Source organism: Brachyhypopomus gauderio, unplaced genomic scaffold (assembly GCF_052324685.1).
Source record: "Brachyhypopomus gauderio isolate BG-103 unplaced genomic scaffold, BGAUD_0.2 sc77, whole genome shotgun sequence".
NCBI lineage: Eukaryota > Metazoa > Chordata > Actinopteri > Gymnotiformes > Hypopomidae > Brachyhypopomus > Brachyhypopomus gauderio.
Genome location: NW_027506898.1, coordinates 204368 through 230392, shown reverse-complemented (window position 1 = coordinate 230392; position 26025 = coordinate 204368). Strand labels below are relative to the sequence as shown.

Here is a 26025-nt window from a genome sequence, read left to right as displayed (position 1 = left end):
CCCAAAATAACACTAATCCACCTCATATCTGATCCAAAAGACTATCATCAATGGCCCGTATGGGGATCGAACCCATGACCTTGGCGTTATTAGCACCACGCTCTAACCAGCCGAGCTAACCAGCCTACATGATGGACTCTTTCTGCAAGTTGTGTGGCTGAGGAAGGCCTGTTCCATGAAAGTATACAAATGGTATGAGGAGGGATGTCTGCGGTAATTGACCAACCACAGACATTAGTTGACACCTCCAGTTCCCTTCTCTTCTGGTTGATTGGCGGTCAACGATCAAATTAAATCTACTCAACCTTTGAGCCACTGCTAAAATGCAAGTCCATGCAGCTGTTCACAGTAAAGAAATGTAAAAATCATCAATTGTAGTGTCTGTAGAGCTTTGTACACTCAGTTTGGACTTGAGCTTTTGTCCAGGATCTGAACAACAAGAGCACTGAGCCTAGTAGGGGAATTAGCTCAAGTGGTAGAGCGCTCGCTTAGCATGCGAGAGGTAGTGGGATCGATGCCCACATTCTCCATTATAGGCATTTCAGTCATGCTCGATAGTGAAAAAGAAAATTGGTGCATGTTTTTTGACCCTGACGCTTCCATAATTCTTTTCACACGCTACATGCCAAATCCCTGTTACAATGTGTCACCTTAAACATGTGATTCTTACTATATGAGTACTCAACAATAAGGGCTAGCACGTGTCTAGAGTCCACACCGTCCGACAAGACTTTCTGAAACCCATGACCTTGGCATTATTAGCACCATGCTCTAACCAGCTGAGCTAACCAGCCTACATGATGGACTCTTTCTGCAAGTTGTGTGGCTGAGGAAGGCCTGTTCCATGAAAGTATACAAATGGTATGAGGAGGGATGTCTGCGGTAATCGACCAAGCACAGACATTAGTTGACACCTCCAGTTCCCTTCTCTTCTTGGTTGATTGGCGGTCAACGATCAAATTAAATCTACTCAACCTTTGAGCCACTGCTAAAATGTAAGTCCATGCAGCTGTTCACAGTAAAGAAATGTAAAAATCATCAATTGCAGTGTCTGTAGAGCTTTGCACTCTCAGTTTGGACTTGAGCTTTTGTCCAGGATCTGAACAACAAGAGCACTGAGCCTACTAGGGGAATTAGCTCAAGTGGTAGAGCGCTCGCTTAGCATGCGAGAGGTAGTGGGATCGATGCCCACATTCTCCATTATAGGCATTTCAGTCATGCTCGATAGTGAAAAAGAAAATTGGTGCATGTTTTTTGACCCTGACGCTTCCATAATTCTTTTCACACGCTACATGCCAAATCCCTGTTACAATGTGTCACCTTAAACATGTGATTCTTACTATATGAGTACTCAACAATAAGGGCTAGCACGTGTCTAGAGTCCACACCGTCCGACAAGACTTTCTGAAACCCATGACCTTGGCATTATTAGCACCATGCTCTAACCAGCTGAGCTAACCAGCCTACATGATGGACTCTTTCTGCAAGTTGTGTGGCTGAGGAAGGCCTGTTCCATGAAAGTATACAAATGGTATGAGGAGGGATGTCTGCGGTAATCGACCAAGCACAGACATTAGTTGACACCTCCAGTTCCCTTCTCTTCTTGGTTGATTGGCGGTCAACGATCAAATTAAATCTACTCAACCTTTGAGCCACTGCTAAAATGCAAGTCCATGCAGCTGTTCACAGTAAAGAAATGTAAAAATCATCAATTGTAGTGTCTGTAGAGCTTTGCACACTCAGTTTGGACTTGAGCTTTTGTCCAGGATCTGAACAACAAGAGCACTCAGCCTAGTAGGGGAATTAGCTCAAGTGGTAGAGCGCTCGCTTAGCATGCGAGAGGTAGTGGGATCGATGCCCACATTCTCCATTATAGGCATTTCAGTCATGCTCGATAGTGAAAAAGAAAATTGGTGCATGTTTTTTGACCCTGACGCTTCCATAATTCTTTTCACACGCTACATGCCAAATCCCTGTTACAATGTGTCAACTTAAACATGTGATTCGTACTATATGAGTACTCAACAATAAGGGCTCGCACATGTCAAGAGTCCACACCGTCCGACAAGACTTTCTGATCTCCACCATACAAGTTGGCATTTGAGAGACCCAAAATAACACTAATCCGCCTCATATCTGATCCAAAAGACTATCATCAATGGCCCGTATGGGGATCGAACCCATTACCTTGGCGTTATTAGCACCACGCTCTAACCAGCTGAGCTAACCGGCCTACATGATGGACGCTTTCTGCAAGTTGTGTGGCTGAGGTAGGCCTTTTCCATGAAAGTATACAAATGGTATGAGGAGGGATGTCTGCGGTAATCGACCAAGCACATACATTAGTTGACACCTCCAGTTCCCTTCTCTTCTTGGTTGATTGGCGGTCAACGATCAAATTAAATCTACTCAACCTTTGAGCCACTGCTAAAATGCAAGTCCATGCAGCTGTTCACAGTAAAGAAATGTAAAAATCATCAATTGCAGTGTCTGTAGAGCTTTGCACTCTCAGTTTGGACTTGAGCTTTTGTCCAGGATCTGAACAACAAGAGCACTGAGCCTACTAGGGGAATTAGCTCAAGTGGTAGAGCGCTCGCTTAGCATGCGAGAGGTGGTGGGATCGATGCCCACATTCTCCATTATAGGCATTTCAGTCATGCTCGATAGTGAAAAAGAAAATTGGTGCATGTTTTTTGACCCTGACGCTTCCATAATTCTTTTCACACACTACATGCCAAATCTCTGTTAGAATGTGTCACCTTAAACATGTGATTCGTACTATATGAGTACTCAACAATAAGGGCTCGCACATGTCAAGAGTCCACACCGTCCGACAAGACTTTCTGATCTCCACCATACAAGTTGGCATTTGAGAGACCCAAAATAACACTAATCCGCCTCATATCTGATCCAAAAGACTATCATCAATGGCCCGTATGGGGATCGAACCCATGACCTTGGCGTTATTAGCACCACGCTCTAACCAGCTGAGCTAACCGGCCTACATGATGGATGCTTTCTGCAAGTTGTGTGGCTGAGGTAGGCCTTTTCCATGAAAGTATACAAATGGTATGAGGAGGGATGTCTGCGGTAATCGACCAAGCACAGACATTAGTTGACACCTCCAGTTCCCTTCTCTTCTTGGTTGATTGGTGGTCAACGATCAAATTAAATCTACTCAACCTTTGAGCCACTGCTAAAATGCAAGTCCATGCAGCTGTTCACAGTAAAGAAATGTAAAAATCATCAATTGCAGTGTCTGTAGAGCTTTGCACTCTCAGTTTGGACTTGAGCTTTTGTCCAGGATCTGAACAACAAGAGCACTGAGCCTACTAGGGTAATTAGCTCAAGTGGTAGAGCGCTCGCTTAGCATGCGAGAGGTAGTGGGATCGATGCCCACATTCTCCATTATAGGCATTTCAGTCATGCTCGATAGTGAAAAAGAAAATTGGTGCATGTTTTTTGACCCTGACGCTTCCATAATTCTTTTCACACACTACATGCCAAATCTCTGTTAGAATGTGTCACCTTAAACATGTGATTCGTACTATATGAGTACTCAACAATAAGGGCTCGCACATGTCAAGAGTCCACACCGTCCGACAAGACTTTCTGATCTCCACCATACAAGTTGGCATTTGAGAGACCCAAAATAACACTAATCCGCCTCATATCTGATCCAAAAGACTATCATCAATGGCCCGTATGGGGATCGAACCCATGACCTTGGCGTTATTAGCACCACGCTCTAACCAGCTGAGCTAACCGGCCTACATGATGGATGCTTTCTGCAAGTTGTGTGGCTGAGGTAGGCCTTTTCCATGAAAGTATACAAATGGTATGAGGAGGGATGTCTGCGGTAATCGACCAAGCACAGACATTAGTTGACACCTCCAGTTCCCTTCTCTTCTTGGTTGATTGGTGGTCAACGATCAAATTAAATCTACTCAACCTTTGAGCCACTGCTAAAATGCAAGTCCATGCAGCTGTTCACAGTAAAGAAATGTAAAAATCATCAATTGCAGTGTCTGTAGAGCTTTGCACTCTCAGTTTGGACTTGAGCTTTTGTCCAGGATCTGAACAACAAGAGCACTGAGCCTACTAGGGTAATTAGCTCAAGTGGTAGAGCGCTCGCTTAGCATGCGAGAGGTAGTGGGATCGATGCCCACATTCTCCATTATAGGCATTTCAGTCATGCTCGATAGTGAAAAAGAAAATTGGTGCATGTTTTTTGACCCTGACGCTTCCATAATTCTTTTCACACACTACATGCCAAATCTCTGTTAGAATGTGTCACCTTAAACATGTGATTCGTACTATATGAGTACTCAACAATAAGGGCTCGCACATGTCAAGAGTCCACACCGTCCGACAAGACTTTCTGATCTCCACCATACAAGTTGGCATTTGAGAGACCCAAAATAACACTAATCCGCCTCATATCTGATCCAAAAGACTATCATCAATGGCCCGTATGGGGATCGAACCCATGACCTTGGCGTTATTAGCACCACGCTCTAACCAGCTGAGCTAACCGGCCTACATGATGGATGCTTTCTGCAAGTTGTGTGGCTGAGGTAGGCCTTTTCCATGAAAGTATACAAATGGTATGAGGAGGGATGTCTGCGGTAATCGACCAAGCACAGACATTAGTTGACACCTCCAGTTCCCTTCTCTTCTTGGTTGATTGGTGGTCAACGATCAAATTAAATCTACTCAACCTTTGAGCCACTGCTAAAATGCAAGTCCATGCAGCTGTTCACAGTAAAGAAATGTAAAAATCATCAATTGCAGTGTCTGTAGAGCTTTGCACTCTCAGTTTGGACTTGAGCTTTTGTCCAGGATCTGAACAACAAGAGCACTGAGCCTACTAGGGTAATTAGCTCAAGTGGTAGAGCGCTCGCTTAGCATGCGAGAGGTAGTGGGATCGATGCCCACATTCTCCATTATAGGCATTTCAGTCATGCTCGATAGTGAAAAAGAAAATTGGTGCATGTTTTTTGACCCTGACGCTTCCATAATTCTTTTCACACACTACATGCCAAATCTCTGTTAGAATGTGTCACCTTAAACATGTGATTCGTACTATATGAGTACTCAACAATATGGGCTCGCACATGTCAAGAGTCCACACCGTCCGACAAGACTTTCTGATCTCCACCATACAAGTTGGCATTTGAGAGACCCAAAATAACACTAATCCGCCTCATATCTGATCCAAAAGACTATCATCAATGGCCCGTATGGGGATCGAACCCATGACCTTGGCGTTATTAGCATCACGCTCTAACCAGCTGAGCTAACCGGCCTACATGATGGATGCTTTCTGCAAGTTGTGTGGCTGAGGTAGGCCTTTTCCATGAAAGTATACAAATGGTATGAGGAGGGATGTCTGCGGTAATCGACCAAGCACAGACATTAGTTGACACCTCCAGTTCCCTTCTCTTCTTGGTTGATTGGTGGTCAACGATCAAATTAAATCTACTCAACCTTTGAGCCACTGCTAAAATGCAAGTCCATGCAGCTGTTCACAGTAAAGAAATGTAAAAATCATCAATTGCAGTGTCTGTAGAGCTTTGCACTCTCAGTTTGGACTTGAGCTTTTGTCCAGGATCTGAACAACAAGAGCACTGAGCCTACTAGGGTAATTAGCTCAAGTGGTAGAGCGCTCGCTTAGCATGCGAGAGGTAGTGGGATCGATGCCCACATTCTCCATTATAGGCATTTCAGTCATGCTCGATAGTGAAAAAGAAAATTGGTGCATGTTTTTTGACCCTGACGCTTCCATAATTCTTTTCACACACTACATGCCAAATCTCTGTTAGAATGTGTCACCTTAAACATGTGATTCGTACTATATGAGTACTCAACAATAAGGGCTCGCACATGTCAAGAGTCCACACCGTCCGACAAGACTTTCTGATCTCCACCATACAAGTTGGCATTTGAGAGACCCAAAATAACACTAATCCGCCTCATATCTGATCCAAAAGACTATCATCAATGGCCCGTATGGGGATCGAACCCATGACCTTGGCGTTATTAGCACCACGCTCTAACCAGCTGAGCTAACCGGCCTACATGATGGATGCTTTCTGCAAGTTGTGTGGCTGAGGTAGGCCTTTTCCATGAAAGTATACAAATGGTATGAGGAGGGATGTCTGCGGTAATCGACCAAGCACAGACATTAGTTGACACCTCCAGTTCCCTTCTCTTCTTGGTTGATTGGTGGTCAACGATCAAATTAAATCTACTCAACCTTTGAGCCACTGCTAAAATGCAAGTCCATGCAGCTGTTCACAGTAAAGAAATGTAAAAATCATCAATTGCAGTGTCTGTAGAGCTTTGCACTCTCAGTTTGGACTTGAGCTTTTGTCCAGGATCTGAACAACAAGAGCACTGAGCCTACTAGGGTAATTAGCTCAAGTGGTAGAGCGCTCGCTTAGCATGCGAGAGGTAGTGGGATCGATGCCCACATTCTCCATTATAGGCATTTCAGTCATGCTCGATAGTGAAAAAGAAAATTGGTGCATGTTTTTTGACCCTGACGCTTCCATAATTCTTTTCACACACTACATGCCAAATCTCTGTTAGAATGTGTCACCTTAAACATGTGATTCGTACTATATGAGTACTCAACAATATGGGCTCGCACATGTCAAGAGTCCACACCGTCCGACAAGACTTTCTGATCTCCACCATACAAGTTGGCATTTGAGAGACCCAAAATAACACTAATCCGCCTCATATCTGATCCAAAAGACTATCATCAATGGCCCGTATGGGGATCGAACCCATGACCTTGGCGTTATTAGCACCACGCTCTAACCAGCTGAGCTAACCGGCCTACATGATGGATGCTTTCTGCAAGTTGTGTGGCTGAGGTAGGCCTTTTCCATGAAAATATACAAATGGTATGAGGAGGGATGTCTGCGGTAATCGACCAAGCACAGACATTGGTTGACACCTCCAGTTCCCTTCTCTTCTTGGTTGATTGGCGGTCAACGATCAAATTAAATCTACTCAACCTTTGAGCCACTGCTAAAATGCAAGTCCATGCAGCTGTTCACAGTAAAGAAATGTAAAAATCATCAATTGCAGTGTCTGTAGAGCTTTGCACTCTCAGTTTGGACTTGAGCTTTTGTCCAGGATCTGAACAACAAGAGCACTGAGCCTAGTAGGGGAATTAGCTCAAGTGGTAGAGCGCTCGCTTAGCATGCGAGAGGTAGTGGGATCGATGCCCACATTCTCCATTATAGGCATTTCAGTCATGCTCGATAGTGAAATAGAAAATTGGTGCATGTTTTTTGACCCTGACGCTTCCATAATTCTTTTCACACACTACATGCCAAATCTCTGTTAGAATGTGTCACCTTAAACATGTGATTCGTACTATATGAGTACTCAACAATAAGGGCTCGCACATGTCAAGAGTCCACACCGTCCGACAAGACTTTCTGATCTCCACCATACAAGTTGGCATTTGAGAGACCCAAAATAACACTAATCCGCCTCATATCTGATCCAAAAGACTATCATCAATGGCCCGTATGGGGATCGAACCCATGACCTTGGCGTTATTAGCACCACGCTCTAACCAGCTGAGCTAACCGGCCTACATGATGGATGCTTTCTGCAAGTTGTGTGGCTGAGGTAGGCCTTTTCCATGAAAATATACAAATGGTATGAGGAGGGATGTCTGCGGTAATCGACCAAGCACAGACATTGGTTGACACCTCCAGTTCCCTTCTCTTCTTGGTTGATTGGCGGTCAACGATCAAATTAAATCTACTCAACCTTTGAGCCACTGCTAAAATGCAAGTCCATGCAGCTGTTCACAGTAAAGAAATGTAAAAATCATCAATTGCAGTGTCTGTAGAGCTTTGCACTCTCAGTTTGGACTTGAGCTTTTGTCCAGGATCTGAACAACAAGAGCACTGAGCCTAGTAGGGGAATTAGCTCAAGTGGTAGAGCGCTCGCTTAGCATGCGAGAGGTAGTGGGATTGATGCCCACATTCTCCATTATAGGCATTTCAGTCATGCTCGATAGTGAAAAAGAAAATTGGTGCATGTTTTTTGACCCTGACGCTTCCATAATTCTTTTCACACACTACATGCCAAATCTCTGTTAGAATGTGTCACCTTAAACATGTGATTCGTACTATATGAGTACTCAACAATAAGGGCTCGCACATGTCAAGAGTCCACACCGTCCGACAAGACTTTCTGATCTCCACCATACAAGTTGGAATTTGAGAGACCCAAAATAACACTAATCCGCCTCATATCTGATCCAAAAGACTATCATCAATGGCCCGTATGGGGATCGAACCCATGACCTTGGCGTTATTAGAACCACGCTCTAACCAGCTGAGCTAACCGGCCAACATGAGGGAGGCTTTCTGCAAGTTGTGTGGCTGAGGTAGGCCTGTTCCATGAAAGTATACAAATGGTATGAGGAGGGATGTCTGCGGTAATCGACCAAGCACAGACATTAGTTGACACCTCCAGTTTCCTTCTCTTCTTGGTTGATTGGTGGTCAACGATCAAATTAAATCTACTCAACCTTTGAGCCACTGCTAAAATGCAAGTCCATGCAGCTGTTCACAGTAAAGAAATGTAAAAATCATCAATTGCAGTGTCTGTAGAGCTTTGCACTCTCAGTTTGGACTTGAGCTTTTGTCCAGGATCTGAACAACAAGAGCACTGAGCCTACTAGGGTAATTAGCTCAAGTGGTAGAGCGCTCGCTTAGCATGCGAGAGGTAGTGGGATCGATGCCCACATTCTCCATTATAGGCATTTCAGTCATGCTCGATAGTGAAAAAGAAAATTGGTGCATGTTTTTTGACCCTGACGCTTCCATAATTCTTTTCACACACTACATGCCAAATCTCTGTTAGAATGTGTCACCTTAAACATGTGATTCGTACTATATGAGTACTCAACAATAAGGGCTCGCACATGTCAAGAGTCCACACCGTCCGACAAGACTTTCTGATCACCACCATACAAGTTGGCATTTGAGAGACCCAAAATAACACTAATCCGCCTCATATCTGATCCAAAAGCCTATCATCAGTGGCCCGTATGGGGATCGAACCCATGACCTTGGCGTTATTAGCACCACGCTCTAACCAGCTGAGCTAACCAGCCTACATGATGGATGCTTTCTGAAAGTTGTGTGGCTGAGGTAGGCCTTTTCCATGAAAGTATACAAATGGTATGAGGAGGGATGTTTGCGGTAATCGACCAAGCACAGACATTAGTTGACACCTCCAGTTTCCTTCTCTTCTTGGTTGATTGGCGGTCAACGATCAAATTAAATCTACTCAACCTTTGAGCCACTGCTAAAATGCAAGTCCATGCAGCTGTTCACAGTAAAGAAATGTAAAAATCATCAATTGCAGTGTCTGTAGAGCTTTGCACTCTCAGTTTGGACTTGAGCTTTTGTCGAGGATCTGAACAACAAGAACACTGAGCCTCGTAGGGGAATTAGCTCAAGTGGTAGAGCGCTCGCTTAGCATGCGAGAGGTAGTGGGATCGATGCCCACATTCTCCATTATAGGCATTTCAGTCATGCTCGATAGTGAAAAAGAAAATTGGTGCATGTTTTTTGACCCTGACGCTTCCATAATTCTTTTCACACACTACATGCCAAATCTCTGTTAGAATGTGTCACCTTAAACATGTGATTCGTACTATATGAGTACTCAACAATATGGGCTCGCACATGTCAAGAGTCCACACCGTCCGACAAGACTTTCTGATCTCCACCATACAAGTTGGCATTTGAGAGACCCAAAATAACACTAATCCGCCTCATATCTGATCCAAAAGACTATCATCAATGGCCCGTATGGGGATCGAACCCATGACCTTGGCGTTATTAGCACCACGCTCTAACCAGCTGAGCTAACCGGCCTACATGATGGATGCTTTCTGCAAGTTGTGTGGCTGAGGTAGGCCTTTTCCATGAAAATATACAAATGGTATGAGGAGGGATGTCTGCGGTAATCGACCAAGCACAGACATTGGTTGACACCTCCAGTTCCCTTCTCTTCTTGGTTGATTGGCGGTCAACGATCAAATTAAATCTACTCAACCTTTGAGCCACTGCTAAAATGCAAGTCCATGCAGCTGTTCACAGTAAAGAAATGTAAAAATCATCAATTGCAGTGTCTGTAGAGCTTTGCACTCTCAGTTTGGACTTGAGCTTTTGTCCAGGATCTGAACAACAAGAGCACTGAGCCTAGTAGGGGAATTAGCTCAAGTGGTAGAGCGCTCGCTTAGCATGCGAGAGGTAGTGGGATCGATGCCCACATTCTCCATTATAGGCATTTCAGTCATGCTCGATAGTGAAAAAGAAAATTGGTGCATGTTTTTTGACCCTGACGCTTCCATAATTCTTTTCACACACTACATGCCAAATCTCTGTTAGAATGTGTCACCTTAAACATGTGATTCGTACTATATGAGTACTCAACAATAAGGGCTCGCACATGTCAAGAGTCCACACCGTCCGACAAGACTTTCTGATCTCCACCATACAAGTTGGAATTTGAGAGACCCAAAATAACACTAATCCGCCTCATATCTGATCCAAAAGACTATCATCAATGGCCCGTATGGGGATCGAACCCATGACCTTGGCGTTATTAGAACCACGCTCTAACCAGCTGAGCTAACCGGCCAACATGAGGGAGGCTTTCTGCAAGTTGTGTGGCTGAGGTAGGCCTGTTCCATGAAAGTATACAAATGGTATGAGGAGGGATGTCTGCGGTAATCGACCAAGCACAGACATTAGTTGACACCTCCAGTTTCCTTCTCTTCTTGGTTGATTGGTGGTCAACGATCAAATTAAATCTACTCAACCTTTGAGCCACTGCTAAAATGCAAGTCCATGCAGCTGTTCACAGTAAAGAAATGTAAAAATCATCAATTGCAGTGTCTGTAGAGCTTTGCACTCTCAGTTTGGACTTGAGCTTTTGTCCAGGATCTGAACAACAAGAGCACTGAGCCAACTAGGGTAATTAGCTCAAGTGGTAGAGCGCTCGCTTAGCATGCGAGAGGTAGTGGGATCGATGCCCACATTCTCCATTATAGGCATTTCAGTCATGCTCGATAGTGAAAAAGAAAATTGGTGCATGTTTTTTGACCCTGACGCTTCCATAATTCTTTTCACACACTACATGCCAAATCTCTGTTAGAATGTGTCACCTTAAACATGTGATTCGTACTATATGAGTACTCAACAATATGGGCTCGCACATGTCAAGAGTCCACACCGTCCGACAAGACTTTCTGATCTCCACCATACAAGTTGGCATTTGAGAGACCCAAAATAACACTAATCCGCCTCATATCTGATCCAAAAGACTATCATCAATGGCCCGTATGGGGATCGAACCCATGACCTTGGCGTTATTAGCACCACGCTCTAACCAGCTGAGCTAACCGGCCTACATGATGGATGCTTTCTGCAAGTTGTGTGGCTGAGGTAGGCCTTTTCCATGAAAATATACAAATGGTATGAGGAGGGATGTCTGCGGTAATCGACCAAGCACAGACATTGGTTGACACCTCCAGTTCCCTTCTCTTCTTGGTTGATTGGCGGTCAACGATCAAATTAAATCTACTCAACCTTTGAGCCACTGCTAAAATGCAAGTCCATGCAGCTGTTCACAGTAAAGAAATGTAAAAATCATCAATTGCAGTGTCTGTAGAGCTTTGCACTCTCAGTTTGGACTTGAGCTTTTGTCCAGGATCTGAACAACAAGAGCACTGAGCCTAGTAGGGGAATTAGCTCAAGTGGTAGAGCGCTCGCTTAGCATGCGAGAGGTAGTGGGATTGATGCCCACATTCTCCATTATAGGCATTTCAGTCATGCTCGATAGTGAAAAAGAAAATTGGTGCATGTTTTTTGACCCTGACGCTTCCATAATTCTTTTCACACACTACATGCCAAATCTCTGTTAGAATGTGTCACCTTAAACATGTGATTCGTACTATATGAGTACTCAACAATAAGGGCTCGCACATGTCAAGAGTCCACACCGTCCGACAAGACTTTCTGATCTCCACCATACAAGTTGGAATTTGAGAGACCCAAAATAACACTAATCCGCCTCATATCTGATCCAAAAGACTATCATCAATGGCCCGTATGGGGATCGAACCCATGACCTTGGCGTTATTAGAACCACGCTCTAACCAGCTGAGCTAACCGGCCAACATGAGGGAGGCTTTCTGCAAGTTGTGTGGCTGAGGTAGGCCTGTTCCATGAAAGTATACAAATGGTATGAGGAGGGATGTCTGCGGTAATCGACCAAGCACAGACATTAGTTGACACCTCCAGTTTCCTTCTCTTCTTGGTTGATTGGTGGTCAACGATCAAATTAAATCTACTCAACCTTTGAGCCACTGCTAAAATGCAAGTCCATGCAGCTGTTCACAGTAAAGAAATGTAAAAATCATCAATTGCAGTGTCTGTAGAGCTTTGCACTCTCAGTTTGGACTTGAGCTTTTGTCCAGGATCTGAACAACAAGAGCACTGAGCCTACTAGGGTAATTAGCTCAAGTGGTAGAGCGCTCGCTTAGCATGCGAGAGGTAGTGGGATCGATGCCCACATTCTCCATTATAGGCATTTCAGTCATGCTCGATAGTGAAAAAGAAAATTGGTGCATGTTTTTTGACCCTGACGCTTCCATAATTCTTTTCACACACTACATGCCAAATCTCTGTTAGAATGCGTCACCTTAAACATGTGATTCGTACTATATGAGTACTCAACAATAAGGGCTCGCACATGTCAAGAGTCCACACCGTCCGACAAGACTTTCTGATCACCACCATACAAGTTGGCATTTGAGAGACCCAAAATAACACTAATCCGCCTCATATCTGATCCAAAAGCCTATCATCAGTGGCCCGTATGGGGATCGAACCCATGACCTTGGCGTTATTAGCACCACGCTCTAACCAGCTGAGCTAACCAGCCTACATGATGGATGCTTTCTGAAAGTTGTGTGGCTGAGGTAGGCCTTTTCCATGAAAGTATACAAATGGTATGAGGAGGGATGTTTGCGGTAATCGACCAAGCACAGACATTAGTTGACACCTCCAGTTTCCTTCTCTTCTTGGTTGATTGGCGGTCAACGATCAAATTAAATCTACTCAACCTTTGAGCCACTGCTAAAATGCAAGTCCATGCAGCTGTTCACAGTAAAGAAATGTAAAAATCATCAATTGCAGTGTCTGTAGAGCTTTGCACTCTCAGTTTGGACTTGAGCTTTTGTCGAGGATCTGAACAACAAGAACACTGAGCCTCGTAGGGGAATTAGCTCAAGTGGTAGAGCGCTCGCTTAGCATGCGAGAGGTAGTGGGATCGATGCCCACATTCTCCATTATAGGCATTTCAGTCATGCTCGATAGTGAAAAAGAAAATTGGTGCATGTTTTTTGACCCTGACGCTTCCATAATTCTTTTCACACACTACATGCCAAATCTCTGTTAGAATGTGTCAACTTAAACATGTGATTCGTACTATATGATTACTCAACAATAAGGGCTTGCACATGTCAAGAGTCCACACCGTCCGACAAGACTTTCTGATCTCCACCATACAAGTTGGCATTTGAGAGACCCAAAATAACACTAATCCGCCTCATATCTGATCCAAAAGACTATCATCAATGGCCCGTATGGGGATCGAACCCATGACCTTGGCGTTATTAGCACCACGCTCTAACCAGCTGAGCTAACCGGCCTACATGATGGAGTCTTTCTGCAAGTTGTGTGGCTGAGGTAGGCCTGTTCCATGAAAGTATACAAATGGTATGAGGAGGGATGTCTGCGGTAATCGACCAAGCACAGACATTAGTTGACACCTCCAGTTCCCTTCTCTTCTTGGTTGATTGGTGGTCAACGATCAAATTAAATCTACTCAACCTTTGAGCCACTGCTAAAATGCAAGTCCATGCAGCTGTTCACAGTAAAGAAATGTAAAAATCATCAATTGCAGTGTCTGTAGAGCTTTGCACTCTCAGTTTGGACTTGAGCTTTTGTCCAGGATCTGAACAACAAGAGCACTGAGCCTACTAGGGTAATTAGCTCAAGTGGTAGAGCGCTCGCTTAGCATGCGAGAGGTAGTGGGATCGATGCCCACATTCTCCATTATAGGCATTTCAGTCATGCTCGATAGTGAAAAAGAAAATTGGTGCATGTTTTTTGACCCTGACGCTTCCATAATTCTTTTCACGCACTACATGCCAAATCTCTGTTAGAATGTGTCACCTTAAACATGTGATTCGTACTATATGAGTACTCAACAATAAGGGCTCGCACATGTCAAGAGTCCACACCGTCCGACAAGACTTTCTGATCTCCACCATACAAGTTGGCATTTGAGAGACCCAAAATAACACTAATCCGCCTCATATCTGATCCAAAAGACTATCATCAATGGCCCGTATGGGGATCGAACCCATGACCTTGGCGTTATTAGCACCACGCTCTAACCAGCTGAGCTAACCGGCCTACATGATGGATGCTTTCTGCAAGTTGTGTGGCTGAGGTAGGCCTTTTCCATGAAAGTATACAAATGGTATGAGGAGGGATGTCTGCGGTAATCGACCAAGCACAGACATTAGTTGACACCTCCAGTTCCCTTCTCTTCTTGGTTGATTGGTGGTCAACGATCAAATTAAATCTACTCAACCTTTGAGCCACTGCTAAAATGCAAGTCCATGCAGCTGTTCACAGTAAAGAAATGTAAAAATCATCAATTGCAGTGTCTGTAGAGCTTTGCACTCTCAGTTTGGACTTGAGCTTTTGTCCAGGATCTGAACAACAAGAGCACTGAGCCTACTAGGGTAATTAGCTCAAGTGGTAGAGCGCTCGCTTAGCATGCGAGAGGTAGTGGGATCGATGCCCACATTCTCCATTATAGGCATTTCAGTCATGCTCGATAGTGAAAAAGAAAATTGGTGCATGTTTTTTGACCCTGACGCTTCCATAATTCTTTTCACACACTACATGCCAAATCTCTGTTAGAATGTGTCACCTTAAACATGTGATTCGTACTATATGAGTACTCAACAATATGGGCTCGCACATGTCAAGAGTCCACACCGTCCGACAAGACTTTCTGATCTCCACCATACAAGTTGGCATTTGAGAGACCCAAAATAACACTAATCCGCCTCATATCTGATCCAAAAGACTATCATCAATGGCCCGTATGGGGATCGAACCCATGACCTTGGCGTTATTAGCACCACGCTCTAACCAGCTGAGCTAACCGGCCTACATGATGGATGCTTTCTGCAAGTTGTGTGGCTGAGGTAGGCCTTTTCCATGAAAATATACAAATGGTATGAGGAGGGATGTCTGCGGTAATCGACCAAGCACAGACATTGGTTGACACCTCCAGTTCCCTTCTCTTCTTGGTTGATTGGCGGTCAACGATCAAATTAAATCTACTCAACCTTTGAGCCACTGCTAAAATGCAAGTCCATGCAGCTGTTCACAGTAAAGAAATGTAAAAATCATCAATTGCAGTGTCTGTAGAGCTTTGCACTCTCAGTTTGGACTTGAGCTTTTGTCCAGGATCTGAACAACAAGAGCACTGAGCCTAGTAGGGGAATTAGCTCAAGTGGTAGAGCGCTCGCTTAGCATGCGAGAGGTAGTGGGATCGATGCCCACATTCTCCATTATAGGCATTTCAGTCATGCTCGATAGTGAAATAGAAAATTGGTGCATGTTTTTTGACCCTGACGCTTCCATAATTCTTTTCACACACTACATGCCAAATCTCTGTTAGAATGTGTCACCTTAAACATGTGATTCGTACTATATGAGTACTCAACAATAAGGGCTCGCACATGTCAAGAGTCCACACCGTCCGACAAGACTTTCTGATCTCCACCATACAAGTTGGCATTTGAGAGACCCAAAATAACACTAATCCGCCTCATATCTGATCCAAAAGACTATCATCAATGGCCCGTATGGGGATCGAACCCATGACCTTGGCGTTATTAGCACCACGCTCTAACCAGCTGAGCTAACCGGCCTACATGATGGATGCTTTCTGCAAGTTGTGTGGCTGAGGTAGGCCTTTTCCATGAAAATATACAAATGGTATGAGGAGGGATGTCTGCGGTAATCGACCAAGCACAGACATTGGTTGACACCTCCAGTTCCCTTCTCTTCTTGGTTGATTGGCGGTCAACGATCAAATTAAATCTACTCAACCTTTGAGCCACTGCTAAAATGCAAGTCCATGCAGCTGTTCACAGTAAAGAAATGTAAAAATCATCAATTGCAGTGTCTGTAGAGCTTTGCACTCTCAGTTTGGACTTGAGCTTTTGTCCAGGATCTGAACAACAAGAGCACTGAGCCTAGTAGGGGAATTAGCTCAAGTGGTAGAGCGCTCGCTTAGCATGCGAGAGGTAGTGGGATTGATGCCCACATTCTCCATTATAGGCATTTCAGTCATGCTCGATAGTGAAAAAGAAAATTGGTGCATGTTTTTTGACCCTGACGCTTCCATAATTCTTTTCACACACTACATGCCAAATCTCTGTTAGAATGTGTCACCTTAAACATGTGATTCGTACTATATGAGTACTCAACAATAAGGGCTCGCACATGTCAAGAGTCCACACCGTCCGACAAGACTTTCTGATCTCCACCATACAAGTTGGAATTTGAGAGACCCAAAATAACACTAATCCGCCTCATATCTGATCCAAAAGACTATCATCAATGGCCCGTATGGGGATCGAACCCATGACCTTGGCGTTATTAGAACCACGCTCTAACCAGCTGAGCTAACCGGCCAACATGAGGGAGGCTTTCTGCAAGTTGTGTGGCTGAGGTAGGCCTGTTCCATGAAAGTATACAAATGGTATGAGGAGGGATGTCTGCGGTAATCGACCAAGCACAGACATTAGTTGACACCTCCAGTTTCCTTCTCTTCTTGGTTGATTGGTGGTCAACGATCAAATTAAATCTACTCAACCTTTGAGCCACTGCTAAAATGCAAGTCCATGCAGCTGTTCACAGTAAAGAAATGTAAAAATCATCAATTGCAGTGTCTGTAGAGCTTTGCACTCTCAGTTTGGACTTGAGCTTTTGTCCAGGATCTGAACAACAAGAGCACTGAGCCTACTAGGGTAATTAGCTCAAGTGGTAGAGCGCTCGCTTAGCATGCGAGAGGTAGTGGGATCGATGCCCACATTCTCCATTATAGGCATTTCAGTCATGCTCGATAGTGAAAAAGAAAATTGGTGCATGTTTTTTGACCCTGACGCTTCCATAATTCTTTTCACACACTACATGCCAAATCTCTGTTAGAATGTGTCACCTTAAACATGTGATTCGTACTATATGAGTACTCAACAATATGGGCTCGCACATGTCAAGAGTCCACACCGTCCGACAAGACTTTCTGATCTCCACCATACAAGTTGGCATTTGAGAGACCCAAAATAACACTAATCCGCCTCATATCTGATCCAAAAGACTATCATCAATGGCCCGTATGGGGATCGAACCCATGACCTTGGCGTTATTAGCACCACGCTCTAACCAGCTGAGCTAACCGGCCTACATGATGGATGCTTTCTGCAAGTTGTGTGGCTGAGGTAGGCCTTTTCCATGAAAATATACAAATGGTATGAGGAGGGATGTCTGCGGTAATCGACCAAGCACAGACATTGGTTGACACCTCCAGTTCCCTTCTCTTCTTGGTTGATTGGCGGTCAACGATCAAATTAAATCTACTCAACCTTTGAGCCACTGCTAAAATGCAAGTCCATGCAGCTGTTCACAGTAAAGAAATGTAAAAATCATCAATTGCAGTGTCTGTAGAGCTTTGCACTCTCAGTTTGGACTTGAGCTTTTGTCCAGGATCTGAACAACAAGAGCACTGAGCCTAGTAGGGGAATTAGCTCAAGTGGTAGAGCGCTCGCTTAGCATGCGAGAGGTAGTGGGATCGATGCCCACATTCTCCATTATAGGCATTTCAGTCATGCTCGATAGTGAAAAAGAAAATTGGTGCATGTTTTTTGACCCTGACGCTTCCATAATTCTTTTCACACACTACATGCCAAATCTCTGTTAGAATGTGTCACCTTAAACATGTGATTCGTACTATATGAGTACTCAACAATAAGGGCTCGCACATGTCAAGAGTCCACACCGTCCGACAAGACTTTCTGATCTCCACCATACAAGTTGGAATTTGAGAGACCCAAAATAACACTAATCCGCCTCATATCTGATCCAAAAGACTATCATCAATGGCCCGTATGGGGATCGAACCCATGACCTTGGCGTTATTAGAACCACGCTCTAACCAGCTGAGCTAACCGGCCAACATGAGGGAGGCTTTCTGCAAGTTGTGTGGCTGAGGTAGGCCTGTTCCATGAAAGTATACAAATGGTATGAGGAGGGATGTCTGCGGTAATCGACCAAGCACAGACATTAGTTGACACCTCCAGTTTCCTTCTCTTCTTGGTTGATTGGTGGTCAACGATCAAATTAAATCTACTCAACCTTTGAGCCACTGCTAAAATGCAAGTCCATGCAGCTGTTCACAGTAAAGAAATGTAAAAATCATCAATTGCAGTGTCTGTAGAGCTTTGCACTCTCAGTTTGGACTTGAGCTTTTGTCCAGGATCTGAACAACAAGAGCACTGAGCCAACTAGGGTAATTAGCTCAAGTGGTAGAGCGCTCGCTTAGCATGCGAGAGGTAGTGGGATCGATGCCCACATTCTCCATTATAGGCATTTCAGTCATGCTCGATAGTGAAAAAGAAAATTGGTGCATGTTTTTTGACCCTGACGCTTCCATAATTCTTTTCACACACTACATGCCAAATCTCTGTTAGAATGTGTCACCTTAAACATGTGATTCGTACTATATGAGTACTCAACAATATGGGCTCGCACATGTCAAGAGTCCACACCGTCCGACAAGACTTTCTGATCTCCACCATACAAGTTGGCATTTGAGAGACCCAAAATAACACTAATCCGCCTCATATCTGATCCAAAAGACTATCATCAATGGCCCGTATGGGGATCGAACCCATGACCTTGGCGTTATTAGCACCACGCTCTAACCAGCTGAGCTAACCGGCCTACATGATGGATGCTTTCTGCAAGTTGTGTGGCTGAGGTAGGCCTTTTCCATGAAAATATACAAATGGTATGAGGAGGGATGTCTGCGGTAATCGACCAAGCACAGACATTGGTTGACACCTCCAGTTCCCTTCTCTTCTTGGTTGATTGGCGGTCAACGATCAAATTAAATCTACTCAACCTTTGAGCCACTGCTAAAATGCAAGTCCATGCAGCTGTTCACAGTAAAGAAATGTAAAAATCATCAATTGCAGTGTCTGTAGAGCTTTGCACTCTCAGTTTGGACTTGAGCTTTTGTCCAGGATCTGAACAACAAGAGCACTGAGCCTAGTAGGGGAATTAGCTCAAGTGGTAGAGCGCTCGCTTAGCATGCGAGAGGTAGTGGGATTGATGCCCACATTCTCCATTATAGGCATTTCAGTCATGCTCGATAGTGAAAAAGAAAATTGGTGCATGTTTTTTGACCCTGACGCTTCCATAATTCTTTTCACACACTACATGCCAAATCTCTGTTAGAATGTGTCACCTTAAACATGTGATTCGTACTATATGAGTACTCAACAATAAGGGCTCGCACATGTCAAGAGTCCACACCGTCCGACAAGACTTTCTGATCTCCACCATACAAGTTGGAATTTGAGAGACCCAAAATAACACTAATCCGCCTCATATCTGATCCAAAAGACTATCATCAATGGCCCGTATGGGGATCGAACCCATGACCTTGGCGTTATTAGAACCACGCTCTAACCAGCTGAGCTAACCGGCCAACATGAGGGAGGCTTTCTGCAAGTTGTGTGGCTGAGGTAGGCCTGTTCCATGAAAGTATACAAATGGTATGAGGAGGGATGTCTGCGGTAATCGACCAAGCACAGACATTAGTTGACACCTCCAGTTTCCTTCTCTTCTTGGTTGATTGGTGGTCAACGATCAAATTAAATCTACTCAACCTTTGAGCCACTGCTAAAATGCAAGTCCATGCAGCTGTTCACAGTAAAGAAATGTAAAAATCATCAATTGCAGTGTCTGTAGAGCTTTGCACTCTCAGTTTGGACTTGAGCTTTTGTCCAGGATCTGAACAACAAGAGCACTGAGCCTACTAGGGTAATTAGCTCAAGTGGTAGAGCGCTCGCTTAGCATGCGAGAGGTAGTGGGATCGATGCCCACATTCTCCATTATAGGCATTTCAGTCATGCTCGATAGTGAAAAAGAAAATTGGTGCATGTTTTTTGACCCTGACGCTTCCATAATTCTTTTCACACACTACATGCCAAATCTCTGTTAGAATGCGTCACCTTAAACATGTGATTCGTACTATATGAGTACTCAACAATAAGGGCTCGCACATGTCAAGAGTCCACACCGTCCGACAAGACTTTCTGATCACCACCATACAAGTTGGCATTTGAGAGACCCAAAATAACACTAATCCGCCTCATATCTGATCCAAAAGCCTATCATCAGTGGCCCGTATGGGGATCGAACCCATGACCTTGGCGTTATTAGCACCACGCTCTAACCAGCTGAGCTAACCAGCCTACATGATGGATGCTTTCTGAAAGTTGTGTGGCTGAGGTAGGCCTTTTCCATGAAAGTATACAAATGGTATGAGGAGGGATGTTTGCGGTAATCGACCAAGCACAGACATTAGTTGACACCTCCAGTTTCCTTCTCTTCTTGGTTGATTGGCGGTCAACGATCAAATTAAATCTACTCAACCTTTGAGCCACTGCTAAAATGCAAGTCCATGCAGCTGTTCACAGTAAAGAAATGTAAAAATCATCAATTGCAGTGTCTGTAGAGCTTTGCACTCTCAGTTTGGACTTGAGCTTTTGTCGAGGATCTGAACAACAAGAACACTGAGCCTCGTAGGGGAATTAGCTCAAGTGGTAGAGCGCTCGCTTAGCATGCGAGAGGTAGTGGGATCGATGCCCACATTCTCCATTATAGGCATTTCAGTCATGCTCGATAGTGAAAAAGAAAATTGGTGCATGTTTTTTGACCCTGACGCTTCCATAATTCTTTTCACACACTACATGCCAAATCTCTGTTAGAATGTGTCAACTTAAACATGTGATTCGTACTATATGATTACTCAACAATAAGGGCTTGCACATGTCAAGAGTCCACACCGTCCGACAAGACTTTCTGATCTCCACCATACAAGTTGGCATTTGAGAGACCCAAAATAACACTAATCCGCCTCATATCTGATCCAAAAGACTATCATCAATGGCCCGTATGGGGATCGAACCCATGACCTTGGCGTTATTAGCACCACGCTCTAACCAGCTGAGCTAACCGGCCTACATGATGGAGTCTTTCTGCAAGTTGTGTGGCTGAGGTAGGCCTGTTCCATGAAAGTATACAAATGGTATGAGGAGGGATGTCTGCGGTAATCGACCAAGCACAGACATTAGTTGACACCTCCAGTTTCCTTCTCTTCTTGGTTGATTGGCGGTCAACGATCAAATTAAATCTACTCAACCTTTGAGCCACTGCTAAAATGCAAGTCCATGCAGCTGTTCACAGTAAAGAAATGTAAAAATCATCAATTGCAGTGTCTGTAGAGCTTTGCACTCTCAGTTTGGACTTGAGCTTTTGTCGAGGATCTGAACAACAAGAGCACTGAGCCTACTAGGGTAATTAGCTCAAGTGGTAGAGCGCTCGCTTAGCATGCGAGAGGTAGTGGGATCGATGCCCACATTCTCCATTATAGGCATTTCAGTCATGCTCGATAGTGAAAAAGAAAATTGGTGCATGTTTTTTGACCCTGACGCTTCCATAATTCTTTTCACACACTACATGCCAAATCTCTGTTAGAATGTGTCACCTTAAACATGTGATTCGTACTATATGAGTACTCAACAATAAGGGCTCGCACATGTCAAGAGTCCACACCGTCCGACAAGACTTTCTGATCACCACCATACAAGTTGGCATTTGAGAGACCCAAAATAACACTAATCCGCCTCATATCTGATCCAAAAGACTATCATCAATGGCCCGTATGGGGATCGAACCCATGACCTTGGCATTATTAGCACCACGCTCTAACCAGCTGAGCTAACCAGCCTACATGATGGACGCTTTCTGCAAGTTGTGTGGCTGAGGTAGGCCTTTTCCATGAAAGTATACAAATGGTATGAGGAGGGATGTCTGCGGTAATCGACCAAGCACAGACATTAGTTGACACCTCCAGTTTCCTTCTCTTCTTGGTTGATTGGCGGTCAACGATCAAATTAAATCTACTCAACCTTTGAGCCACTGCTAAAATGCAAGTCCATGCAGCTGTTCACAGTAAAGAAATGTAAAAATCATCAATTGCAGTGTCTGTAGAGCTTTGCACTCTCAGTTTGGACTTGAGCTTTTGTCCAGGATCTGAACAACAAGAGCACTGAGCCTAGTAGGGGAATTAGCTCAAGTGGTAGAGCGCTCGCTTAGCATGCGAGAGGTAGTGGGATCGATGCCCACATTCTCCATTATAGGCATTTCAGTCATGCTCGATAGTGAAAAAGAAAATTGGTGCATGTTTTTTGACCCTGACGCTTCCATAATTCTTTTCACACACTACATGCCAAATCTCTGTTAGAATGTGTCACCTTAAACATGTGATTCGTACTATATGAGTACTCAACAATAAGGGCTCGCACATGTCAAGAGTCCACACCGTCCGACAAGACTTTCTGATCTCCACCATACAAGTTGGAATTTGAGAGACCCAAAATAACACTAATCCGCCTCATATCTGATCCAAAAGACTATCATCAATGGCCCGTATGGGGATCGAACCCATGACCTTGGCGTTATTAGCACCACGCTCTAACCAGCTGAGCTAACCAGCCTACATGATGGATGCTTTCTGCAAGTTGTGTGGCTGAGGTAGGCCTTTTCCATGAAAGTATACAAATGGTATGAGGAGGGATGTTTGCGGTAATCGACCAAGCACAGACATTAGTTGACACCTCCAGTTTCCTTCTCTTCTTGGTTGATTGGCGGTCAACGATCAAATTAAATCTACTCAACCTTTGAGCCACTGCTAAAATGCAAGTCCATGCAGCTGTTCACAGTAAAGAAATGTAAAAATCATCAATTGCAGTGTCTGTAGAGCTTTGCACTCTCAGTTTGGACTTGAGCTTTTGTCGAGGATCTGAACAACAAGAACACTGAGCCTCGTAGGGGAATTAGCTCAAGTGGTAGAGCGCTCGCTTAGCATGCGAGAGGTAGTGGGATCGATGCCCACATTCTCCATTATAGGCATTTCAGTCATGCTCGATAGTGAAAAAGAAAATTGGTGCATGTTTTTTGACCCTGACGCTTCCATAATTCTTTTCACACACTACATGCCAAATCTCTGTTAGAATGTGTCAACTTAAACATGTGATTCGTACTATATGAGTACTCAACAATAAGGGCTTGCACATGTCAAGAGTCCACACCGTCCGACAAGACTTTCTGATCTCCACCATACAAGTTGGAATTTGAGAGACCCAAAATAACACTAATCCGCCTCATATCTGATCCAAAAGACTATCATCAATGGCCCGTATGGGGATCGAACCCATGACCTTGGCGTTATTAGCACCACGCTCTAACCAGCTGAGCTAACCGGCCTACATGATGGAGTCTTTCTGCAAGTTGTGTGGCTGAGGTAGGCCTGTTCCATGAAAGTATACAAATGGTATGAGGAGGGATGTCTGCGGTAATCGACCAAGCACAGACATTAGTTGACACCTCCAGTTCCCTTCTCTTCTTGGTTGATTGGTGGTCAACGATCAAATTAAATCTACTCAACCTTTGAGCCACTGCTAAAATGCAAGTCCATGCAGCTGTTCACAGTAAAGAAATGTAAAAATCATCAATTGCAGTGTCTGTAGAGCTTTGCACTCTCAGTTTGGACTTGAGCTTTTGTCGAGGATCTGAACAACAAGAACACTGAGCCTCGTAGGGGAATTAGCTCAAGTGGTAGAGCGCTCGCTTAGCATGCGAGAGGTAGTGGGATCGATGCCCACATTCTCCATTATAGGCATTTCAGTCATGCTCGATAGTGAAAAAGAAAATTGGTGCATGTTTTTTGACCCTGACGCTTCCATAATTCTTTTCACACACTACATGCCAAATCTCTGTTAGAATGTGTCACCTTAAACATGTGATTCGTACTATATGAGTACTCAACAATAAGGGCTCGCACATGTCAAGAGTCCACACCGTCCGACAAGACTTTCTGATCTCCACCATACAAGTTGGAATTTGAGAGACCCAAAATAACACTAATCCGCCTCATATCTGATCCAAAAGACTATCATCATTGGCCCGTATGGGGATCGAACCCATGACCTTGGCGTTATTAGCACCACGCTCTAACCAGCTGAGCTAACCGGCCTACATGAGGGAGGCTTTCTGCAAGTTGTGTGGCTGAGGTAGGCCTGTTCCATGAAAGTATACAAATGGTATGAGGAGGGATGTCTGCGGTAATCGACCAAGCACAGACATTAGTTGACACCTCCAGTTTCCTTCTCTTCTTGGTTGATTGGTGGTCAACGATCAAATTAAATCTACTCAACCTTTGAGCCACTGCTAAAATGCAAGTCCATGCAGCTGTTCACAGTAAAGAAATGTAAAAATCATCAATTGCAGTGTCTGTAGAGCTTTGCACTCTCAGTTTGGACTTGAGCTTTTGTCCAGGATCTGAACAACAAGAGCACTGAGCCTACTAGGGTAATTAGCTCAAGTGGTAGAGCGCTCGCTTAGCATGCGAGAGGTAGTGGGATCGATGCCCACATTCTCCATTATAGGCATTTCAGTCATGCTCGATAGTGAAAAAGAAAATTGGTGCATGTTTTTTGACCCTGACGCTTCCATAATTCTTTTCACACACTACATGCCAAATCTCTGTTAGAATGTGTCACCTTAAACATGTGATTCGTACTATATGAGTACTCAACAATAAGGGCTCGCACATGTCAAGAGTCCACACCGTCCGACAAGACTTTCTGATCACCACCATACAAGTTGGCATTTGAGAGACCCAAAATAACACTAATCCGCCTCATATCTGATCCAAAAGACTATCATCAATGGCCCGTATGGGGATCGAACCCATGACCTTGGCGTTATTAGCACCACGCTCTAACCAGCTGAGCTAACCAGCCTACATGATGGACGCTTTCTGCAAGTTGTGTGGCTGAGGTAGGCCTTTTCCATGAAAGTATACAAATGGTATGAGGAGGGATGTCTGCGGTAATCGACCAAGCACAGACATTAGTTGACACCTCCAGTTTCCTTCTCTTCTTGGTTGATTGGCGGTCAACGATCAAATTAAATCTACTCAACCTTTGAGCCACTGCTAAAATGCAAGTCCATGCAGCTGTTCACAGTAAAGAAATGTAAAAATCATCAATTGCAGTGTCTGTAGAGCTTTGCACTCTCAGTTTGGACTTGAGCTTTTGTCCAGGATCTGAACAACAAGAGCACTGAGCCTAGTAGGGGAATTAGCTCAAGTGGTAGAGCGCTCGCTTAGCATGCGAGAGGTAGTGGGATCGATGCCCACATTCTCCATTATAGGCATTTCAGTCATGCTCGATAGTGAAAAAGAAAATTGGTGCATGTTTTTTGACCCTGACGCTTCCATAATTCTTTTCACACACTACATGCCAAATCTCTGTTAGAATGTGTCACCTTAAACATGTGATTCGTACTATATGAGTACTCAACAATAAGGGCTCGCACATGTCAAGAGTCCACACCGTCCGACAAGACTTTCTGATCTCCACCATACAAGTTGGAATTTGAGAGACCCAAAATAACACTAATCCGCCTCATATCTGATCCAAAAGACTATCATCAATGGCCCGTATGGGGATCGAACCCATGA

General features: G+C 44.3%; 41 non-coding genes across 41 annotated transcripts; 15 read left to right on the top strand and 26 right to left on the bottom strand.

The window, feature by feature from the left end:
• Window positions 1-51: 51 nt before the first annotated feature.
• Window positions 52-125, bottom strand: trnai-aau (transfer RNA isoleucine (anticodon AAU)). The gene has a single exon. It is a non-coding gene; the product is annotated as a tRNA-Ile (tRNA).
• A 332-nt stretch (window positions 126-457) lies between these two features.
• On the top strand, window positions 458-530 carry trnaa-agc (transfer RNA alanine (anticodon AGC)). The gene has a single exon. It is a non-coding gene; the product is annotated as a tRNA-Ala (tRNA).
• A 597-nt stretch (window positions 531-1127) lies between these two features.
• Window positions 1128-1200, top strand: trnaa-agc (transfer RNA alanine (anticodon AGC)). Its single transcript has one exon. It is a non-coding gene; the product is annotated as a tRNA-Ala (tRNA).
• Window positions 1201-1797: 597 nt separating this feature from the next.
• On the top strand, window positions 1798-1870 carry trnaa-agc (transfer RNA alanine (anticodon AGC)). The gene has a single exon. It is a non-coding gene; the product is annotated as a tRNA-Ala (tRNA).
• Window positions 1871-2159: 289 nt separating this feature from the next.
• On the bottom strand, window positions 2160-2233 carry trnai-aau (transfer RNA isoleucine (anticodon AAU)). Its single transcript has one exon. It is a non-coding gene; the product is annotated as a tRNA-Ile (tRNA).
• Window positions 2234-2566: 333 nt separating this feature from the next.
• Window positions 2567-2639, top strand: trnaa-agc (transfer RNA alanine (anticodon AGC)). The gene has a single exon. It is a non-coding gene; the product is annotated as a tRNA-Ala (tRNA).
• A 289-nt stretch (window positions 2640-2928) lies between these two features.
• On the bottom strand, window positions 2929-3002 carry trnai-aau (transfer RNA isoleucine (anticodon AAU)). Its single transcript has one exon. It is a non-coding gene; the product is annotated as a tRNA-Ile (tRNA).
• A 695-nt stretch (window positions 3003-3697) lies between these two features.
• trnai-aau (transfer RNA isoleucine (anticodon AAU)) lies at window positions 3698-3771 on the bottom strand. The gene has a single exon. It is a non-coding gene; the product is annotated as a tRNA-Ile (tRNA).
• A 695-nt stretch (window positions 3772-4466) lies between these two features.
• trnai-aau (transfer RNA isoleucine (anticodon AAU)) lies at window positions 4467-4540 on the bottom strand. The gene has a single exon. It is a non-coding gene; the product is annotated as a tRNA-Ile (tRNA).
• A 695-nt stretch (window positions 4541-5235) lies between these two features.
• trnai-aau (transfer RNA isoleucine (anticodon AAU)) lies at window positions 5236-5309 on the bottom strand. Its single transcript has one exon. It is a non-coding gene; the product is annotated as a tRNA-Ile (tRNA).
• A 695-nt stretch (window positions 5310-6004) lies between these two features.
• Window positions 6005-6078, bottom strand: trnai-aau (transfer RNA isoleucine (anticodon AAU)). The gene has a single exon. It is a non-coding gene; the product is annotated as a tRNA-Ile (tRNA).
• A 695-nt stretch (window positions 6079-6773) lies between these two features.
• On the bottom strand, window positions 6774-6847 carry trnai-aau (transfer RNA isoleucine (anticodon AAU)). The gene has a single exon. It is a non-coding gene; the product is annotated as a tRNA-Ile (tRNA).
• A 333-nt stretch (window positions 6848-7180) lies between these two features.
• trnaa-agc (transfer RNA alanine (anticodon AGC)) lies at window positions 7181-7253 on the top strand. Its single transcript has one exon. It is a non-coding gene; the product is annotated as a tRNA-Ala (tRNA).
• Window positions 7254-7542: 289 nt separating this feature from the next.
• trnai-aau (transfer RNA isoleucine (anticodon AAU)) lies at window positions 7543-7616 on the bottom strand. The gene has a single exon. It is a non-coding gene; the product is annotated as a tRNA-Ile (tRNA).
• Window positions 7617-9080: 1464 nt separating this feature from the next.
• trnai-aau (transfer RNA isoleucine (anticodon AAU)) lies at window positions 9081-9154 on the bottom strand. Its single transcript has one exon. It is a non-coding gene; the product is annotated as a tRNA-Ile (tRNA).
• A 333-nt stretch (window positions 9155-9487) lies between these two features.
• trnaa-agc (transfer RNA alanine (anticodon AGC)) lies at window positions 9488-9560 on the top strand. The gene has a single exon. It is a non-coding gene; the product is annotated as a tRNA-Ala (tRNA).
• Window positions 9561-9849: 289 nt separating this feature from the next.
• Window positions 9850-9923, bottom strand: trnai-aau (transfer RNA isoleucine (anticodon AAU)). The gene has a single exon. It is a non-coding gene; the product is annotated as a tRNA-Ile (tRNA).
• A 333-nt stretch (window positions 9924-10256) lies between these two features.
• Window positions 10257-10329, top strand: trnaa-agc (transfer RNA alanine (anticodon AGC)). The gene has a single exon. It is a non-coding gene; the product is annotated as a tRNA-Ala (tRNA).
• A 1058-nt stretch (window positions 10330-11387) lies between these two features.
• On the bottom strand, window positions 11388-11461 carry trnai-aau (transfer RNA isoleucine (anticodon AAU)). The gene has a single exon. It is a non-coding gene; the product is annotated as a tRNA-Ile (tRNA).
• Window positions 11462-12925: 1464 nt separating this feature from the next.
• Window positions 12926-12999, bottom strand: trnai-aau (transfer RNA isoleucine (anticodon AAU)). Its single transcript has one exon. It is a non-coding gene; the product is annotated as a tRNA-Ile (tRNA).
• Window positions 13000-13332: 333 nt separating this feature from the next.
• On the top strand, window positions 13333-13405 carry trnaa-agc (transfer RNA alanine (anticodon AGC)). The gene has a single exon. It is a non-coding gene; the product is annotated as a tRNA-Ala (tRNA).
• A 289-nt stretch (window positions 13406-13694) lies between these two features.
• On the bottom strand, window positions 13695-13768 carry trnai-aau (transfer RNA isoleucine (anticodon AAU)). Its single transcript has one exon. It is a non-coding gene; the product is annotated as a tRNA-Ile (tRNA).
• Window positions 13769-14463: 695 nt separating this feature from the next.
• On the bottom strand, window positions 14464-14537 carry trnai-aau (transfer RNA isoleucine (anticodon AAU)). The gene has a single exon. It is a non-coding gene; the product is annotated as a tRNA-Ile (tRNA).
• Window positions 14538-15232: 695 nt separating this feature from the next.
• trnai-aau (transfer RNA isoleucine (anticodon AAU)) lies at window positions 15233-15306 on the bottom strand. The gene has a single exon. It is a non-coding gene; the product is annotated as a tRNA-Ile (tRNA).
• A 333-nt stretch (window positions 15307-15639) lies between these two features.
• trnaa-agc (transfer RNA alanine (anticodon AGC)) lies at window positions 15640-15712 on the top strand. Its single transcript has one exon. It is a non-coding gene; the product is annotated as a tRNA-Ala (tRNA).
• Window positions 15713-16001: 289 nt separating this feature from the next.
• Window positions 16002-16075, bottom strand: trnai-aau (transfer RNA isoleucine (anticodon AAU)). Its single transcript has one exon. It is a non-coding gene; the product is annotated as a tRNA-Ile (tRNA).
• A 1464-nt stretch (window positions 16076-17539) lies between these two features.
• trnai-aau (transfer RNA isoleucine (anticodon AAU)) lies at window positions 17540-17613 on the bottom strand. The gene has a single exon. It is a non-coding gene; the product is annotated as a tRNA-Ile (tRNA).
• Window positions 17614-17946: 333 nt separating this feature from the next.
• Window positions 17947-18019, top strand: trnaa-agc (transfer RNA alanine (anticodon AGC)). Its single transcript has one exon. It is a non-coding gene; the product is annotated as a tRNA-Ala (tRNA).
• A 1058-nt stretch (window positions 18020-19077) lies between these two features.
• On the bottom strand, window positions 19078-19151 carry trnai-aau (transfer RNA isoleucine (anticodon AAU)). Its single transcript has one exon. It is a non-coding gene; the product is annotated as a tRNA-Ile (tRNA).
• A 1464-nt stretch (window positions 19152-20615) lies between these two features.
• trnai-aau (transfer RNA isoleucine (anticodon AAU)) lies at window positions 20616-20689 on the bottom strand. The gene has a single exon. It is a non-coding gene; the product is annotated as a tRNA-Ile (tRNA).
• A 333-nt stretch (window positions 20690-21022) lies between these two features.
• Window positions 21023-21095, top strand: trnaa-agc (transfer RNA alanine (anticodon AGC)). The gene has a single exon. It is a non-coding gene; the product is annotated as a tRNA-Ala (tRNA).
• Window positions 21096-21384: 289 nt separating this feature from the next.
• Window positions 21385-21458, bottom strand: trnai-aau (transfer RNA isoleucine (anticodon AAU)). Its single transcript has one exon. It is a non-coding gene; the product is annotated as a tRNA-Ile (tRNA).
• Window positions 21459-22153: 695 nt separating this feature from the next.
• trnai-aau (transfer RNA isoleucine (anticodon AAU)) lies at window positions 22154-22227 on the bottom strand. Its single transcript has one exon. It is a non-coding gene; the product is annotated as a tRNA-Ile (tRNA).
• A 333-nt stretch (window positions 22228-22560) lies between these two features.
• Window positions 22561-22633, top strand: trnaa-agc (transfer RNA alanine (anticodon AGC)). Its single transcript has one exon. It is a non-coding gene; the product is annotated as a tRNA-Ala (tRNA).
• A 289-nt stretch (window positions 22634-22922) lies between these two features.
• Window positions 22923-22996, bottom strand: trnai-aau (transfer RNA isoleucine (anticodon AAU)). The gene has a single exon. It is a non-coding gene; the product is annotated as a tRNA-Ile (tRNA).
• Window positions 22997-23329: 333 nt separating this feature from the next.
• Window positions 23330-23402, top strand: trnaa-agc (transfer RNA alanine (anticodon AGC)). The gene has a single exon. It is a non-coding gene; the product is annotated as a tRNA-Ala (tRNA).
• A 289-nt stretch (window positions 23403-23691) lies between these two features.
• On the bottom strand, window positions 23692-23765 carry trnai-aau (transfer RNA isoleucine (anticodon AAU)). Its single transcript has one exon. It is a non-coding gene; the product is annotated as a tRNA-Ile (tRNA).
• A 333-nt stretch (window positions 23766-24098) lies between these two features.
• On the top strand, window positions 24099-24171 carry trnaa-agc (transfer RNA alanine (anticodon AGC)). The gene has a single exon. It is a non-coding gene; the product is annotated as a tRNA-Ala (tRNA).
• A 289-nt stretch (window positions 24172-24460) lies between these two features.
• On the bottom strand, window positions 24461-24534 carry trnai-aau (transfer RNA isoleucine (anticodon AAU)). The gene has a single exon. It is a non-coding gene; the product is annotated as a tRNA-Ile (tRNA).
• A 695-nt stretch (window positions 24535-25229) lies between these two features.
• On the bottom strand, window positions 25230-25303 carry trnai-aau (transfer RNA isoleucine (anticodon AAU)). The gene has a single exon. It is a non-coding gene; the product is annotated as a tRNA-Ile (tRNA).
• Window positions 25304-25636: 333 nt separating this feature from the next.
• trnaa-agc (transfer RNA alanine (anticodon AGC)) lies at window positions 25637-25709 on the top strand. Its single transcript has one exon. It is a non-coding gene; the product is annotated as a tRNA-Ala (tRNA).
• Window positions 25710-26025: the final 316 nt, after the last annotated feature.